The sequence below is a fragment of the Nicotiana sylvestris genome, chromosome 6 (assembly GCF_000393655.2).
Source record: "Nicotiana sylvestris chromosome 6, ASM39365v2, whole genome shotgun sequence".
NCBI classification, from domain to species: domain Eukaryota; kingdom Viridiplantae; phylum Streptophyta; class Magnoliopsida; order Solanales; family Solanaceae; genus Nicotiana; species Nicotiana sylvestris.
The window spans coordinates 22,356,856-22,377,212 of record NC_091062.1 but is presented as its reverse complement, the minus strand read 5'-3'; positions in this window follow the sequence as shown (position 1 = coordinate 22,377,212).

Here is a 20,357-nt window from a genome sequence, read left to right as displayed (position 1 = left end):
CATGCCATCTCTGGTATGCTTTGGCCGCACTATGCTTTGTGCAATTTGAAAGTTGGTAGTAAGCTTTGAAATCCTTTCTTACTTGCTTAAACAAGGTTGATATTAGAAAAACCTTAGAGGAATAAACCCAAAAGAAATGAAATGAATGACTTTGAAAGTTAGGAATAAAAGAAAATCCAAAACCAGATGACTATTTGAGGGAGAAAAGGACAACAGACTTATCTGAGTGGAGCAGCTGGCATTAATAATCATGACATGCATTTCGGATTAATAAGCCCAGCCTATTCAACCAATCACCTTTCAGTTGTCAATATTTGCGCCCCAGGATCTCCGTAACCCAATTATTTCACCAAATCACTGACCTTATTCGGCTTGTTGTGCCCTGAAGGGTTTTCACCAACAAACCTCTCTCATTTGTTCATCTCTCAACTCACCGTCGCCTTATGGTGCCCATGAGGGTTTTCACCAATAAGACTCTCTCATTTTTTAAATTTCTCTCAGCTTTCCATCGCTTTACGGTGCCCGTGAGGGTTTTTACCAATAAGACCCTCTCATTTTTCATTTTCTTGCTCAGAACGGAGTGTTGCCCCTTATATGAATCACCTCTTCTTGCTCGTCTTGGCATCTCTCGAAGACTGATCGGAAGGTCTTTCTTTGGACTGTAATGTGGCTTTTGGGTAGGGTTAGAAAGAAAAGGTATCACAAAGGCATAAAACAACTTGAATGGGTTCAAAATTACAACGTTTGGATTCAGATCTCTTACAACAACCACAACTTCTGCCCCAGTTTCTTTGCTTGGAGACTTTTCAAATTTTATTTTGATGGGACCGAACCGTTAGGCTGCCTACGTATCCTTAGAAGGAATCAGGTCGAACATAGTTCATGACATAGGAATTGCTTTGTTTTTGTTAGTTCTCTTTTCCTTTCTTTCTCTTCTTTTTTTCTTTTCTTTTCTTTCTCTCTTTCTTCTTTTCTTTTCTTTTCTTTTCTTTTCTTTTTCTTTCTTTCTTTTCATTTTTTTTTCCGTTTTTTTCCTTTCTTTTCTCTCTTCTTTACATCTTTACTTCTTTACTTACCTTTTGCATTCATTTTTCTGAATTTCGCTACTGATTCCAAAAGGGGGTATGAAATAAAATAAATAAGTCTCAAAAGGGGGACCAAAGGATAAAGTGTTTAGATAGCGGAATCATACATAATATCTTTTGATGGCATCAAAATTAATAGCCATATCTACACATTTGCCTTCTATATCTATTAAATACAAAGAACTATTAGACAACACTCTAGTTATGATGAACGACCCTTGCCAATTTGGGGTGAACTTGCCCTTTGTTTCAGCCTGATGTGAAAGGATGCGTTTCAATACTTGCTGACCCACTTCAAATTTTCGGGGTGCACCTTGTTGTTATACGCTCTCGCCATTCTCTTTTGATACTACTGGCCATGACACACTACTGCCAATCTTTTCTCATCAATTAAACTTAATTGCTCCAGACAGGTTTTAACCCACTCATCATCATCAATTTCGGCTTTAGCAACAATCCGAAGGGATGGAATTTCAACTTTCGCTGGTATCACTGCCTCAATGCCATATAAAACAAATAAGGAATTGCACCTACTGAAGTACAAACAGTAGTGTGATAACCCAATAACGCAAAGGGAAACTTCTCATGGCATTGCCTGGAACCTTGCACCATTTTCCGAAGTATCTTTTTTACGTTCTTATTGGCTGCCTCGACTGCTCCATTTGCCTTGGGGCGGTATGGGGTGGAATTGCGATGTGTAATCTTAAATTGTTGAAACACTTCCTTCATCAGATGACTTTTAATATTAGCACCATTTTCTGTGATGATCACCTTTGGGATTCTGAACCGATAAATGATATTTGAATGAACAAAATCAACCACTGCCTTCTTGGTCACATATTTTGAAGTTTTAGCTTCAACCAACTTAGTGAAATAGTCAATGGCCACGAGAATGAACCTGTGTCCATTAGATGCTACTGGTTCAATTGGTTCGATGACATCCATACCCCAAGCAACAAAGGGTCGTGGTACAGACATTCTGTGCAATTCAGATATCGGAGAATGAATCAAATCTCTGTGTACTTGGCATTGATGACATTTGCGCACGAAACTGATACAATCTCGCTCCATGGTGAGCCAATAGTAACCTACTCGAAGAACCTTTTTTGCCAGAACATACCCACTCATATGTGGTCCGTAGACTCTAGAATGTACTTCGGTCATGATAGTTGTGGCTTGATTTGCATCGATGCACCTCAACAATCCGAGATATGGAGTAAATTTGTATAAAACTCCTCCATTGTAGAAAAATCCACCTGCCAAACGTTGAATTATTCTCTTTTGATCACCTGTGGCCTGTACTGGATACACCCCCATATTGTTAGTACAATATAAACGGAGCTGAGCCGTAACAGGGTAGTGATGCCCTGTTTTAAAATGAGTACAACTCCTATCCCAATGCCTTTCATGTTAGCATCCCCATCAAAGAAACGTTTCCACCTGGGCTTTTCATCCGTCTCAACCTCGTCTATATGCATTAATTCTTCATCAAGGAAGTAGGTCCTCAAAGGTTCATATTCTTCATCCACTGGGTTCTTGGCCAAATGATCGGCTAAAGCTTGGGGTTTCATCGTTGTCCGAGTCACATATATGATGTCAAATTCCGTGAGCAGGATCTGCCACTTTGCGAGCATTCCCATGGACATGGGCTTCTGAAAGATATACTTCAAAGGATCTAGGCGAGAGATGAGGTAAGTAGTGTAGGATGACAAATAATTCTTCAACTTCTGTGCTACCCAAGTCAGGGCACAACATGTCCTCTCAAGGGGAGTATACTTAACTTCATAAGATGTGAACTTCTTGTTGAGATAATAGATGGCCTGCTCTTTCCTGCCAGTGATATCATGTTGACCCAATAAACATCCAAATGAATGATCCAAGACTGTCAAATAAAGAATCAAAGGTCTTCTTGGTTCTGGTTGGACCAACACAGGTGGGTTCGACAAATACTCCTTGATCTTATCAAAGGCTTCCTGGCACTCCTTGGTCCATTTGACCATAGCAACCTTTTTAGCAACTTGAAGATGGGCTCACAAGTTGTCGTGAGCTGAGCGATAAACTTGCTGATGTAGTTCAGTCTCCCTAACAGACTCATTACCTTGGTCTTGTTCTTTGGCAGGGGCAATTCCTGAATAGCTTTAATCTTTGACGGATCCAATTCAATACCCCGCCGACTGACTATGAATCCCAACAGTTATTGGATGGGACACCAAATGCACACTTTGCAGGGTTGAGTTTAAGATTGTACCTACGGAGCCTTTGGAAGAACTTTCTCAAACCATTGACGTGGGCCGACTACTTTCGGAATTTTATGATCACATCATCCACGTAAACCTCAATCTCCTTGTGTATCATGTCATGGAATATGCTCATCATTGCCCTCAGTAAGTTTCCCCGGCGTTTTTCAAACCAAAAGGTATGACCCTCTAGCAACATGTTCCCCATGGCGTGATGAATGTCATCTTTTACGCATCTTCCCCATCCATTAAAATCTGATGATATCCCGCATAGCAATCCACAAAAGACCCAATCTCATGCTTGGCACAATTATCAATCAAAATGTAGATATTTGGCAGTGGGAAGTTGTCTTTGGACTTGCCTTGTTGTGATCGCAGTAATCAACACACACTATGGTCTTACCATCCTTCTTTGGCATAGGCACAACATATGCTAACCACGTGAGATACCGCGTGACCCGAATGACCTTTGCATCAAGATAATTTGTGACCTATTCTTTAATCTTCACACTCATGTCGGTTTTGAACTTTCTCAACTTCTACTTAACGGGAGAAAATGCTGGATCAATTGGCAATTTATGGACCATCAAATCAGTACTCAAGTCGGGCATATCGTCATATGACCATGCAAAAATATCCTTATACTCAAACAAAGCTTTAATTATCTCTTCCCTGATTTGCAGTTCAAGATGGGCACTTATCTTAGTTTCTCTGACATTACATGGGTCCCCTATATTGATTGTTTCTGTATCATTCAGGTTAGGCTTGAGTTTTTCCTCAAAATGACTAAGTTCCTTACTAATCTCTTCAAAGGCCTCATCCTCATCATATTCTGATTCATCATCACACTCTATTTCTTCGATTGTTATTTCAGAATTAGATTGACTTTTAAGACTGGGCCGAAGATTCATCATACATGTCATGTCACTGAAACCAGCATAAAAATAACTGTACAGAGAAAAAAAGAAAAACAAAAATAAAACTATCGAGAATGATGGAAAAGGGAAATTGCATTTTATTGAAAATAAAGGATAACAAGGTTTGTACATCAACAAGTGAAAAATAAAAGTCTGGGTCATAACCCTGGAATGACCCAGCTGGAAAGGAAAGCAAAACAAACTACTAAGACTCCTTCTGGATAGGGAGAGGAGTAGCCTTCCAATTGTTAAGCTTTGTATTCGGCCCAACGAACTGCACGTCCGCGTTGGTAGAACCTTCTCAAACCTCTACCATGTTCACATCATCAAACAACCTCTGAAACCTTTCAATTAACTCCTCATCAACGTTGACCACAGAACTTGGAATTATCGTCACTAAGCGTTTCCTGGCCCCAGGCTTGACAAAAGACATAGAGAGACGTGGAACAGGCTTTGGATGTGCCCACGCCTTCTATTTCAACCTTTTAGCCCTTTTCACATCTGCCGTTGTAGGTTTGAATCTAAGACCGAACGTACCCAAATTTTCAGGGAGGGAAACTGGCTGTATGATACCCTGCAAAGATGCACCCAGACCTTTACCGGACACAAAATCATTTTTCAGCATTTCAAAGGCCATCATAACTGACGCGGAGGTTATCTTTGGAGTTGGAAAACATTTCCCTTCTGGAAATTTCTAGACCGGCACGGTTTCAAAAACCTGGTAGATCTGGGTGCAGAGTGGACGGGACTGCTTTAGCGGCATGAATCCAAGGGCGACCTAACAACAAATTGTAGGAGAGGGCCACGTCAAGTACCTAGAACTCTATGGTGAATTCTGCCGGTCATATTGTCAACTCGAGCACTATATCACTAACTGAATCTTTCCCTCCACCGTCATATCCCCGAACGCAGATGTTGTTCTTGTGAATCCTCTCATCATCCACTTTCAACTTGTTCAGTGTAGAGAAAGGGCAGATGTTTGCACTAGAAGCATTGTCAACTAATACCCTGGTAACCATAGAATCTTCACATTTTACAGTAAGATAGAGAGCTCTGTTGTGTTTCGTACCTTCCGCAGGCAACTCATGATCAGAGAAGGTGACCCTGTTCACCTCAAATATTTTGTTGGAGATCTTTTCCAGATGGTTTACTGAAATTTCGTCGGGAACATGAGCCTCATTCAGAATTTTCATCAAGGTCCGACGATGCTCGTCTAAGTGGATTAAGAATGACAATAATGAAATCTGAGCAGGCGTCTTTCTCAACTACTCAACGATGGAATAATCTTGTACCTTCATTTTTCTCAGAAACTCCTCCGCCTCTACATTAGTTACTGCTTTCTTCACTAGAACTGGGTTATCTTTTGGATGATCTAGCTTTCCTTAACTCTTCCGGGGAAAAGCATCTCCCCGAACGAGTCAATCCTGAGCCTCATTGACTTCTTCTTTCACTTCCTTTCCCTTATAGGTAACTATCACCCGTTCATAGTTCCATGGGATGGCCTTGGTGCTGATTACTGGCAACCGGGTTACAGGCTTGATGATGACCGGATCCGTACGGATACCCTCTACAATTATGATAGGCTTGTTTGCCACCCCTGGCACAATTACTTTTAACTTTTCTTGCTTTGCTGCAACATCACTCGGGGATACTTTCTTGACTACCGCAGATGGTTCACTAATTGTCCTACTCAACTTGTTCAATGATCCTTCAACTATTGATTTTTTAACTGGCTTGACCTCACAGGACCGAATCATCATGACGGTCTGTGAAGGCTTCTTCGGCTCCCCTCCCTTATGTACTATCTCGATCATGTTTATTTCCTAATGGGTTGGTAGTGGGTTCTGGTTGATGTTAGGGGCCTCTGGAGTTTGGACTTTAATCTGGTATGTGTCAATGAGCTCCTGGATGGCATTTTTCAAGGGTCAGCACTTCTCCGTATCATGCCCTGGAGTACCAGAACAATAGTCACAACTAACAGAGTAATCATTATTCTTTGGAGGTGGGTTTGGCAATTTCGACTCAATTGGCCTCAGCATATCCAAATGCCTCAATCTATGGAACAAACTGGTATAAGACTCCCCCAACGGGGTGAAGGTTTTCTTCCGCTGCAACCTTTCATTTTTGAATGGTGGATTAGGTTGGAAGCTAGGGTCGGCATGGTTTCGGTAGGCTCATAGGGAAGGGTAAGCATTTTGTGGGGTTCGGGCACACCCTTATGCGTAGGTAGTAGGTTGAGTATATGTCTGGGCATGGTGGATAGAAATATGAGGGTCTGGTAACGAGAAGTACTATTGGGGTGGATTATATGAGGTTTGAGTGTAGGTTCGGTGATGGGGTCAATGCTGGGTATATTGGTGTGACGGGCCCCTGGGTCCAAACCAAGATCCTGAATCAATTGTTGCCACATCTTCTTTCTTCTTTTTTCTAATTACTCCCCCAGTACCGTTCTGAATGGCTTGGGTAGTTGCCTTGATAGCCGAGTAATTCATGATTTTGCTTGATTTAAGCCCCTCTTCCACCATGCCACCCATCTTCACTACCTCGTTGAACAATTTGCCTATGGCCGATATTAGATGGCTAAAGTAAGTGGGATCCAAAGCCTGCAGAAAGTACTCCACCATTTCGCTTTCCTCCATCGGGGGGTTAACTCGTGTCGTTTGTTCTCTCCAGCGAAAGCCATATTCTCTTAAACTTTCACTAGTCTTCTTCTCAATTTTAGTTAAAGACAAATGATCTGGAACAATCTCAATGTTGTGCTGGAAATGACGGGCGAATGCTTGGGGCAAATAATCCTAGGTATACCATCTGTTATGATTCTGATGAGTGTACCACTCCAATACCGAGCCACTCAGACTCTGGCTAAAGTATGCCATCAACAACTCATATTTCTCACCCGTTCCTCTCATTTTACTGTAGAAGCCCCTCAAGTGGGACACCGGGTCTCCGTGCCCATCATACAAATCAAACTTCGGCATCTTAAATTCCACTGGCAACTGAACATTAGGAAATAGACCCAAATATTTGTAGGTCACGCTCACTTGGCCTCCCAATCCCTGCATGTTTCTGAACGACTGTTCCAAACTTCTAACCTTCTTGAACATCTCCTCAGGTTCTGGGTTTTTAGGTGGTTTCTCAGTCTCAACAAGGAGGTCGAAATGAGGAGTGTAGGGGTAAGGTTCTGAGGCATTGAAAGTAGGCTCCGAGGGATAGTATTGGTTATCTTGGGTCTGGAATAAAGGCTCACTGGAGGATCGGTGGAATGTAGCGGGTGGGGTGCCACGAAAATAGGGGTGGCTGGTAGAGGAGGTTATGGAACTGGTTTGAGTGGTGGAGCTTGTGGTGTTTAGGAAGTGGTTCCCTGGTAATGGTGGTAAATAGGAAAGCCGGGAGATGAATCAATAGTGGGAGGTTCTTGGGATTGAGCCAGCGATTGGATGAAAGCAGGGTTGGCGGGGTAGGTTGGTGGTGGATGCCCTTTTACCCATACCTGGTACATCTCTGCCATCTGGTGTTTCAGCTTATACAACTCCTCTCTTGACGGATCAATAACACTATGCATCCAGTTCTTGGTTAGCCATGATCAACTTGTTTTTGGACCTGGTGTTGTACGAGTGAGTTGCCAAAATGCCAAACAAACTCACTAACTGCTTGAACTTGATGATAACAACAAACTTGTTAGCGATTAGGGCTTAACAGATATGCAACCGCATATTGGGGATGCAATGCGCCTAAGCAGTTAACCATTTCTACTATGCATTCGAACGGTTGCCTGTGTTATCTCGGCTTTCACTAATTTTCGTTTTACAACTTCTCTCTCTTTTTTCATTCATGCTTTTCTTTGCTTAATTATTGTTTTTGTTCTTTTATTCTCTCCTTTTTTCCTCCCTTGTTTTTTCCATTATTTCTTTCCTACAGTTTTTCTTGTTTTCTCTCCTTTTTTTCTTTTCATTTCACGGTTGTGATCGAATCTTATGGGGATTGCCTACGTATCATGACTCTACATGAATCAGACCAAGCATAGTTCTGGGAACATGTGCGAAATAAAATAAAAAACATTTTGGGGGTTTTAAATTTTTCCATAAAATAATATAGTATTAATAAAAAAATACCTTGATTACGATGACTTCCCCTACAAATTTAAACATAAAAGCTGATAGACTCGATGAACGGACCGATATCATCAAAAGAAAACTTAAAACACAAAATCGAAAATGAACTAACAAACTGACAATACAGACTCGAAAATAAACCAACAAAATACAGACTCTAACAAACAAAGTCAAGAATACATAAGTGCCTCCACTGCTGCTCCAGTTGGCCTTGCTGCGGGCCATTGCGCCATATCTTCTTGGAGGAAAAACAAGTCATCCATGATTTATCAGACAAAAATTATAACCGAAGCGAAGAACATGGACCTGGTCATGTCTTCACATTCGTTGCACTTCATCACAATGTAGTCCGCAATTCTACTAACCCTCTCCCTGATAATACCCTTCTCTTGTAGCAACCGTCCGCAATTTGGCATCCAAAACTTCTTCGGCAGTATGATTTTTCTCTTGAAGTTGTTGCAGGTCTTTCTCTATCTTTGACATCAGGGCATAGCAGTGTTCTATTTTATCTTTGAAATCTCTTGACTGCTTGCTCATTTCGTTCTCAAGGACGATTATCTTTTTCTTCAACCCCATGATTCCATTGTCATATTTGCCTTTCAACTGTTGAGCATGCTCGTTCCTCCGCATTCTTAGCCAATTTTGTTCAAGCCTTTGCCAGTTCGCCCTTAGCCTTTTTCAGATCAAAACCATTTTCACCCACTTTCTGCCTAAGGTTACCTATAAGCTTTTCATCTTTTGCACTTCTGGTGGGGTTTTCGGCTGCTATTTTCATTTACTGAATTTAGGCTCAGAGGGCGTCATTTTCTTTGGCTAGCTTTTTCTTTTCACCCTCATCCGCAGCGACTTGCAAACTATTCTCAAATTGAAGATCTCTAACTTGCTTTTCCAGCTCGCTTATGGTGGCACTATACTTATTTTCTTTGGCCAACCAATCTCATTGTTCTTGTGACGCTTCGACAAATTCTTGTAGATGGGGTCTTTTGGATGGTCTCCCAAACTCAACATTTCTTTTGTACCAAGCGAGGTAGACGAACGAGACTTCACCCTTGGATAGATCATGCACTCAGGTGTTTGCTGTCAAGTATTGGCATTCACTTCAGATATGGCAAACCACCGCCTCCTGAAATTGGCCATCAGAATGGATCTCTACTGCATGAGTGCTAAGGTCACATCCTTTGGAACTATTTGGCATCTCTCCAACTGTATCAAAACCCGGTATGGGGCATAAGGCTGTATACTTCTGAGACCCATCAAGAGGAGGTGAGGACCGATGGCAGGCATGTATATGATTTCATCAACAGGAAGCCAACCCAACGTCCATTCTATTTGATTTATAGTGATGGAGCTGAGGCAAGATATCCATTCTGCAACCCCTTCTGGCATGTTGAACCCGTCGACCCTTGTATGAAACTCCTCTACGTAGCTTTCCCCCGTTGACCCATAGTTCATGTACTGAGGACGATGACATAGATGCTTAATCATCCACATTTATAGCAACAAGTTGCACCCTTCAAAAAAGTCTACTCCGGTTTTGCAGGGTGTGAGAGCTCGGAATATTTCAGACACTCTCATGGGTGAGAGGGTGCTTTTGGCCTGTGTAAGCAAAGTGTTGATGACCCCGTCTACCTGTACATCAATATTCTCGTCCTTCCTGGGAAACACTAAAAGACCCAAAAATACCACCATGATGGCAAAGCGTCTATGCTCTTCCCGTTTTAGTCGATTCCCTTTGCTATAAATTTTGGTCCTCGAGTTTTCGAATCCCCCTATGTATCCGTACCGCTAATATATGAACTGTGGGGTAGAATACCAAACTGCCAAATCTGCATATTGGACCCCCCTGCTTATTTTTAGCAAATCAAAAAACTTGTGAGGGGTGACGACTCTCGGGGAAACCAGCTATTTATGTCTCAAAGCTTCAGTACTCCCAACATAACCGACTATCTCTTCTAAAGTGGGTGTGAGTTAAAAGTCCAAGAACTGAAACACGTTGTGGGCTGGATCCCAAAATGTAACCAATGCTTTTATTATGTATCTTCTAGGCATGATCTTCAATAACCCGGTGAGGCCTCCCAAGTACTGGTTGACCAACTCTCGTCCTGATGTTCCCAGATCTTCCCACCACATGTACAGTTCCAAACAAATCTTGGTCATGACCTTCATTGGCAAGTTTTGACTCGTGCTCATTCTGCACATTTAGATTAGGGTGATTGGTTTACACACAAAGTGAATCTCATTTGAAAAATTAGCAAAAAGGGTTATTTTTGAAAAAATCAAGAAATCAGGGCTACTTTTGTGAATACGACCCTTCCACACTTTGAAATGGAAGTTTTTAGGGCTGTGTTCGCTAGTTGGCCAAAAATTTGACAAAAACACAGTCAGCAGCTATTCTTGCAAAATTAGCATTCGACATCCTATCGGGACATTCGACTATTTAGAGAAGAACGGAATCACCCACTTTATTTACGACAAAATAATGACGTTTCATATATTTTTTCAAAATTTTTCAAAAAGCAGGGCTAGACCCGATGAGTGCTGCCTACGTATCCCACATCCAGTGAGAATCAAACCCGCGTAGTTCGACCAATTTTGACACAACTGCAAAAAACAAAAAACACTTTGAAATGATTTTTCTACTCTTTTTCAAAAAAATTGGCAGAGTTTCGGAATGTTTTGGATACCGGATTTTGGGCAACGGATGAAATTTTCTCTCATTCTCCGCACTTGGTCTCTTTTTTTTCTTTTCCTTAAAAGATTTTTTGGTTTTTCTCTCTTAATGTAGAAGTCGGTCAACATGCAGTCCAAAACAAATTAAATGCACAGGTAGCACATAAAAATGCATCAGGTTGGTCTTTTTTTTTCGGGTTCACTTGTCCTAAACAGACCCAACCCCTTTGTTGAGTCGCCAAAGTCAAATGTATATGATACAAACAAGCGTTCCTACTAGGGATCCGGCATGAGGCTGAGTTATTCTAAGTTCAAAACATGGGTATGTTGTTCTAGACTTGTGTACCCGAGTGGACAACTCGAGCCGAGGGGGGGCTACTTACCGTGAACCAAAAGGCCATATGGCTTTGTAACTTGTCCGAGCCTCTTTCTAATTTAAGGTATAACACTAACAGAAGAGGAGTCACACCAATGTGCACATCCCCAAAGATGAGAAGAGAACGGTTTCGTAGTAGCTTATTTTTATAGTTCAGATAATATCAAAGCAGTAAAAAGCAGCATTTAGCACATTAGGCCCAAATATGTTATAAAACCAGATAATAAATAAAAGCCAAATATAACAATTATTCTAAGCTCGAATTCTTGAACCCTGAACCAGAGATTCTGGGTTCGATCCCCAGCAGAGTTGTGAGAGTTGTCACAACTCCTTTTTCCTACCCCGGAAAGGGGTATAAGGGAGTTTTTTTCCAATTTAAGTGACAATCAAAATGGAATTATTTTATTTAAAAATCAAAGTCGCCACTTGGGATAATTTATGGTGTCCCAAGTCACCGGTTCAAACCCCAAATCGAGGAAAGATTGACTCTATTTTACAGTTCGTGAACATAAAAATCCGGGTAAGGATTTTGTTAACCTGAGAGAAGGTGTTAGGCATTCCCAGGTTTCGTGATTTTAGCATGGTCGCTCAACTGTTATTATTGGCATATTTATTTGATTCTAAAATATCTTTGAAACATATGTGCATTTTATTCCTTTTAAACCACTTTTAATAATCCGATTGTTATACAACTAACTATTTGATTACACATTGCGAATCATATCACGGGAGCCGTACCCACGATCCACAACATGTTTATTTATTTAACAAGATTAAATTGTGGCTCAATCACATAAATACACCCCCAAATTTTAGTAATTAAGCATCATGACTATGTCGCGGGAACCGTACCCGTAGCTATAACAATTATTCAATTAACGCGCCTAAGGCAAACTACGAAAGTTCAAGGCATTTTCTATACTAAAATTTTATTTATGTGAGGGCCATAGGTGATATGATTCAAATGTATGAATGACACGCCTCAAAACCATTCAATTAAATGAACTATGAATATTTATATTTAAAGCTAATTTGAAGGTAACTATAGTAACTACATCATGGGAACCGTACCCGTAGTCGCAATATTTTAATTACGGGCCTAAAGCAAAGTACGAAATTCAAGTTCAAAAGTAACAAAAATTAAAGTTGTAATATGGACAGTAACGTTCATATAGTAGAAGAGTCCTAACGGTTTTACTTGTCCCTAATATATAAAACTAAACCTAATTAACAATGTAAAGTCTATACAATCAAATAGTGAGAAAGAAGACAAATTGAATTAAACTAAAGTAGACATTGGGGAAACTAAACTAAAACATTGTTTCATGCATGACAGTATTTTAATAATAATCGACTTTCTACAATTACAGATAAAGAATGGAAATAGAAGTTTCTCATTTCACGAATAAGCGCATGAAACCTTCTATGGCAGATAGTGATACAACAGAGAATGATATCGAAGTAACAAAAGGTGCAGAAGAAGAAAATGCTTTGATCCCTATCCCTATGGCTTATGAACAGATGGAGGCAGCGATCAAGGAACTGCGTTCACTTGACACAGCACATGAGGAGGTGTATTCAAATAAAGCTAAGTACAAATCAGCTGACATTAAATAAACAAAGAAGTTGTTGGGGTGTTGACATAATTAACATTGATTAATCCAAATCAAGGTGACGATAACCAAACCCCTAACAGAAAAGATATCAAACCATCCATCATAAACTCATTTCAAAGAGAGAAAAACAAATGACACTTTCTAAAAATAGCACTTGAATGCACCAGTTATGGAATTTCAACTAACAATAGTAAATTTAAACGAGCCTCTGTCAAACTTATCGATGACCAAATGAAACATAACTCAAAGGTAGATAATAGAACATCAATCACAGCCATGAGTGAACTCATTAACAGCTTGCACATCCAAGACAAACAATCATAATGGAAAGCTCTTCTCAAAGTTCATAGAAATGAGGTAGTTCAAATCTGGGCATTCCTTGTCCACCACATCCCAAAGAACCATGAGAAAGTTATCAAGCAGTTTGTAACACAAGAAACTGAGCGTGATTTTTAAAGGATAAATCTAGCTAAATACTGTTGTCGACCAACTAACAAAGCGGAATAGGAAACGCGGTCATGTTGCCAATTAACTATGATTTCTAAGCTTTAGATATGCAGCCCAAACCTTTACAATCTCAAAGAGAAAGACAATAGAATGCCAAAGAATTAGTGACAAAAGTAGCAAAGTTACCATTCCTAAACATAAAGGTCGTAGTGCAGTTCCATATGTGACAAGGATACACAGGGAAAACTCATCTTATGAAGCGATCATTCCTTAACAAAATGACCAAAAATTCTGAACAACAACACTTAACAAACCAATTGTTCAAGCAATAGAGTGATTCTAGTTTAAAACTTCTAGTAAATGAGGAAGATTTCACAAAAACAAATCATTTAGAGTCCAAAAACACAAACATCTCGCGAATAAGCGTCATAGATTCATGCTCACTTGAAAATCACAAAAAGAAACTGAACACATCGTTCATTTGAAAGTGATGAAATGTTGACTCAAAATATATTTCGAGCCCGAATTACAGTTATAACATACAGGGAATGGAAGACGACTATTCAAATCAGCTCTTATTGACTGAAAATGCTCAACGCGTCAAACCAGTGAGAAAGGATTCATTGGCAAAATAACATATCAAAAATCATTTTCGACTACGAATCGGGACTAAATGATAAACCCAGCTCGACTCCTTCATGAAATTTGATCACATAACGAAACAAACCACTCTAGACAGAATCTCATAGCTCAAGAACACTTAAAGAACAGAGTCACATAGGAGAAGAAATCGAACCTGAAATTGCAAATTTCCTTTATAATAATTACAGAAGAATCAGCAAATACACTTTTGGATTCCAAAATCTTAACGAGGTTCAGCAGCAAATCAGTAGGACAGCAACAGAAAATCGAAATCGACGAATTTGAATCTCACCACCCATCGAATGACCTCAATTCATTTTTTTTATCTTTTTGGAACTCAAAGCCAGATTCCAAAAATTAAAAAAATGTATATGCTTCTTTGAACCTTTGAAAGGAACTCTTAAAAGAAAAATGTTCAGAGAAGAGAAATTAGAAGCTGAGAAATCCTCCAAACTCTTTTTCCTGTCCGATTGTTTTCTAGCCCCTACCCCCCCCCCCAAAAAAAAAAATCTCCTTTACAAAATCAGATCTGGTCCTTTTTAAAAATGAACCTCTAATGAATGTGGAGCTCGGATTGAATAAAATCGGTCGAACGCCTCACACTCATCCAACGATCATTCTCAGAACCTTCCAATCACGTGCTATATCTTGAATTCGAGAGAGTGAGGGGGAGGGGAATCTTGGTGTCAGAAACTGTTACAAAATGGCAGGAGGACAGAAGGGGGAGACACATGGGGTAAGTTTGGATTCACTCGCCTGAATTGGGCTTGGTTTGGGCGAGAGAGACAATTGAGCAGTGAGGCATCATTTGAGCTCTTGGGTGATTAGGGCTTTGTGTGTTATGTGTATATTTAGGGACGGGTCGTGTCGACCAGGCGGGTTGGTGAGTGGAGTAATTTGGGCTGGACCTGGACGGGTAGGCGTGGGACTTGGGCTGGGAGGGGAATTTGGTTACTTCTCAGCCAAATTTGAATGAATCTCCTTCCCAAATTCATTTTCTTTTTCTTTTTTTTCTCCTTTCCTTTTTCTTTAATTAATAAAATCCTAAAATTAACTCCTAAATTAATCTAAGTTATAAAATTAAACTAATTTCCCAGTCACAATAATTATAAAATAACATAGTCCTAAATTAAAGGGAAAAATCAATAGACTAAAATTAAAAGGTATAAAATGAGCTATTTTATGATTTTTATTTTTAATAAAAGAAATAATTGCTAATTATTTCCAAAAAATGTAAAATCAAACCTAAATGTGATGCATGGTATTTTTGGCTTTTCATGATTTTTAATAAAAATGACCATGCAAAGAAAATAAAAATAATTTGCAAGAATTTTCACAAAATCCTATAAAATTGTAATAAAATGGAAAAATTGTTTTCTTGTATTTTATGGGAATAATTCACATAGGGCAAAAATCACATGCTCATAGCTTCAACGCATAGACAAGCACCCCTACCATTACACCAATATTGTGTGATAGCAATGCACGAATCGTCATAACAATTAATGCCAAATCTCAAAACCTTAGGTAATACTGATACTGAGCTAAAACTACAGAACGACCTTCCGCAAGGCAACGACAATAGCCCAACCAAATATGCGGGGAAGAACATCACATACCATAACTGTAGTACCATTACAATTTCTCAATGCTCAATCGATAGCACGCGCTTCACGTCGCATAAGATTGAGTAGGAAAGAAACAAAGACATAAGCCTCAAAGGAATCAAACCGCACGATGAGAAATCAAGAAGGGAAGTTCTCTTGACAACCTTGTAGCCTCTCGAAGATAAGCATAGACGTCTCTGTACCGATCCGCAAGACTCTATTAGACTTGTTCATGACTCGTGAGACCTAAGTTAACCTAGTGCTCTGATACCATGTTGTCACGACCCAAAATCCATTAAAGGTCGTGATGGCGCCAAACACGCTGTCAGGATAGCCAACACTATATAGTTAATTAAATTTTCTTTTTATATTTTTGAAATAATAAAGTCCTTTAATTTCACTAGTAACAGATGAACTTTACAAAATAAATAAAAATATTTACCATTTCATTACTGAATATCCCATCATTATCCGAGAACCCAGTATCACAAGTACAAGAGCAATTACTAAGAAATAAAATGAAATGCAATAACTGCACGAAATACAAATTGGACAGAAAAGAAAATATAAATACTCTAAAGGAGAATCTGTTGGTTACAAATCGTCTCATAAGATGCAGCTCACCTAAGTCTCTGTATCAACCATGTCGTCGTGCCCACGAGGCCACTAGACATACATGTGCATGTACAACAAAATGTACAACAAGTTTAGTATGAGTAAGAAAATAACGCGTACCCAGTATAACCTCGAAGAAGTAGTGACGAGGGGTCAACTTCGACACTTACTAGTGGTCAAATAATATTATGTGTAGTAAGGAAGTAAATAAATATGAAACAGAGTAATTATATAAAACAAACAAGTATAAAATACGTGGTACAATTCCTCTCTTTACAATTTACTCAAGCTCTCAACTAGCAAGTTTCCTCTGTAACCAGAGCATATATATATAGATACGGTGGATTTCATCAAAAAGGTTGTCATAATTCGAATCAGGAAAAAATCCTCAGATACATTGGCTTCTTGCCAAATATTACGCATGATTCCATGAGGATAATATATATATATATATATATATATATATATATATATATATATATATATATTCGAGGCGTACAGTCTGATCCAACATAAAAGTAAATTGTGCACTGTCAAGGGTCGAATGATGCGAACCATAGATACATCTGTTAAGTTGCCGAGGCGATCGACCTGCTCCTATGATAGTAGTAGAAGGTGTTACCCCACTCACGAATCATGCTTGCGACGCGGTCAAATATATGTTTAATGGATTACCCCGCTCACGGATCATACGTGCGACGCGGTTACACACAAATTTCATAAGTTGTTAAAGTATTTCTCAATTCTTTTTAAATTACGAATTTCAAATGAAAACTTTTAAGTTCCCAATTTTTCCTCAATTTTGACTCCTTTCAAAAATATTTAATAAACTAACTCAATCTTGCTTCTTCTCAAGGCAAACAATAAACATAAATCAACAACAATATCAACAAGGCACGATGTAAGCCTAAAACTACCCGGACATAGGCATAGTTAGTAATTACATACAGACTCTCGTCATCTAGTGTGTACGTAGCCCCCACAAATAGAAGCACATAATAATTTAGTTCACCTATGGGGTTAATTCCCTCTCACAAGATTAGAAAAGAGACTTGCCTCACTCTGTACTTCCATAACCGGCTCTCAAGCCCCTCCAACGACTCAAACAGATGTCCACCACTCCAAAACTATTCAATAATTATGCAAACCCATTAATATATACTCAAATACTCATTATAATCCTATTTAAAACAATTTCCAACTCCGCATGAAAAGTCGATAAAATCATCATCTTAAGGCATCAAAAATTTTCATGAAAACTATTCAACTCCGCACGTGCCTAGATTCCAAAAAATTTCAAAGATAAACTTGTTAGATCTGATTTTAATGATGCAAATAATATATTTTTGCAGGAAATCATGGATAACCATTTAAAAATTGAAGGAATCAACTAGAGAAGATCAAGGAATCAAAGAGTTACAAGAGATTGAAAGAAATCAATAAGGAAGCTTAAGGAAGGAAATCAATCAGCAAAGATCACGAAATCAATGGACAACTATGATGGAAAGAATCAAGCAAGCCTAAACTTAAGGCATCAATCAAGTCTAGCACATTCAATCTGGAAGATTGAAGCAGACAAGAAGCATTGAAGATCCTGTAAGATGATTATTCGAGCTGCTATTTTCGGAACGACCAACAATTAAGGAGTAAACCCACGTCATCAAGATCTGTAGAAGGAAAGCTATCAATGTCCTCTCATCAAGGAAGAGCAACGGCAAGTAACCTTACTCTTGAAAAGAATCAATCTCTTTCCAAAGATCAAATCTCTTGGGTTGTCAAATCTCTTCAGCAAACGGCCTTCACCAAAGTATTTATACTCAGCATCAAGCCTTAGGCAAATATACTTCGACCGAACCAAACACCCTCTCTTTGTTCTACTGCAAACAAATATTGTAGATCTCTAAGACCTACTGGTGTAACAAGTTAGAGAAGAAAGAGAGAACAACACTGGTGAGGCATTGTATCAAAAGAGACGAGTGATATAGGAATTCAGCTATCACGTCATTGTACTTGAAGAAATGCATTTACTGAAGAGAACTCCCTTGCAATCCAAAGGGACTGGACTAGGATTCACATTGAATCCGAACCAGTATAAAAATTTCGGTGTCTTTAATTCCTGTATTTACTTTTTGCATCTTATATTCTGCTATTACAACTGTTAGTTTATTGCATCTAGTCGACTAATTGAAAAACCAGTCAACTAACAGAGATTAAGTTTAAAAATGTACAATTTACCTCCCCCCTCCCTTTTACTTTCAAAACTTTACCCATAACACCACGAACTCAAATATATAATTTTTTCCAAGTTCCGTGTCCAATTTCGTGGTCAAAATCCAAAAATATAAATTTTTAGATTTTGCTTTAAAACCCCAAATTTTCACTAATTTCCCATGATTTTCCATGTTAAAATCCAGATATAATCCAAGTAATTAACTTGCAATAGGTGGGAATCACTTACCTTGACGTGGATGATGAACATGGAGCTCCAAAATCGCTCCTAGGTCGTTTCCCATGGAGGAAATGAAATGAAATAAGCCAAACCCATTTTTGCAAACTTATACACTGCCAGTCAACCCTTCTTTGCGTTCGCGGTCTTCCCATCGTGTTTCCGGTGGACAAAATACTCGAAAGCCATTCCCAAAGTCTTCTCATACAGCCTCTAGTATAATGATCATAACTCTTTTTACAAAAATCAAAATGATAAATTGTTTAACTTCATGAAAATTAGACACCATTATCTACAACTTTCATGTTTTGGTCATCTCCCAATTCCTTATAGATTTCGAGATATAAGCCGCCAAAGTCAGCCATGTGTAACACAAATTTCTTCTTCAACTTCCTGGATAGCCTGTAGTGTACCAGCCATAACATTTTGTACACAAATCCAAATACTAATTGGTTTACTTTTCTGAAAACTGGACACAAAGTGATGCAACATTTAATTTTAGATCATCTCTAAATTCCTTATAGATTGGGAGATATGAGCCTCCGAAGTCAGACCTGTGCAACAGAGATTTCCTTCTTCGCGAACACAAAGAACAAAATCCCAGAAGCCAAATTCTTCTTCATGAACGCGAGAGGGTCCTCGCGAACGCGAAGAACAACACCAGATATCAATAAATCAGCATCCAAAGTAGCCCAAAATGATCAAAAACACACTCGAGGCCTTCGGGACCCCATCCAATCACACCAACCTATTCCAAAACATGACACGAACTTTCTCGAGACCTCAAATCACATGAAACAACATCAAAATCATGAATCGCACCCCAATTCAAGCTTAATGAACTTTAGAACTTCAAACTTCTACATTCAATGTCGAAACCTATCAAATCACGTCTGATTGACCTCAAATTTTGCACACAAATCACATTCGACACTACGGACCTACTTCAACTTCTGGAATTGGAATCCGACCTCGATATCAAAAAGTCCAATATCCGGTCAAACTTCTCAAAAACCTTCAAATTTCTAACTTTTGCCAAATGACCCCAAAATGACCTAGGGACCTCCGAATCCACTTTTGGACGCGCTTCCAATACCAGAATCGTCGTAAGGAGCTATTCCAAGACTTGAAAACCCAAATGGACATCGATAACATTGAAATGCACTGCAATCCAAATTTATGAAATTCTTCCAAAATGCCAACTTCCACAATAGGTGCCGAAACGCTCCGTGTTTATTCCAAACGATGCGAATATTACTGAATTAGCATCTTGCTTGTCGAGAAATTCTAGGCATTCATGACGATTTTTGTCACTAGATTCGTATGATTCTAGCAGCATATGAAGTGGACCAACAACCCACAATGACTTCTTGTCTTTTTCATCATTGGCAAGTAATAAATCAAGGAACTTACCTTCCACTTCTCTATAAGAGTTCATGAATTCTTCAGAGTTGAGCGTCCATTCATGTGCCATTCTAACAAACAATGCCTTATGAGGTTCTTAAGTAACAGCTCTCCATCGTAGGAAACTCGTCCTGCAATTGCCGAACTATTTGGTCGTGATCATCATCAACAACAATGTGATCA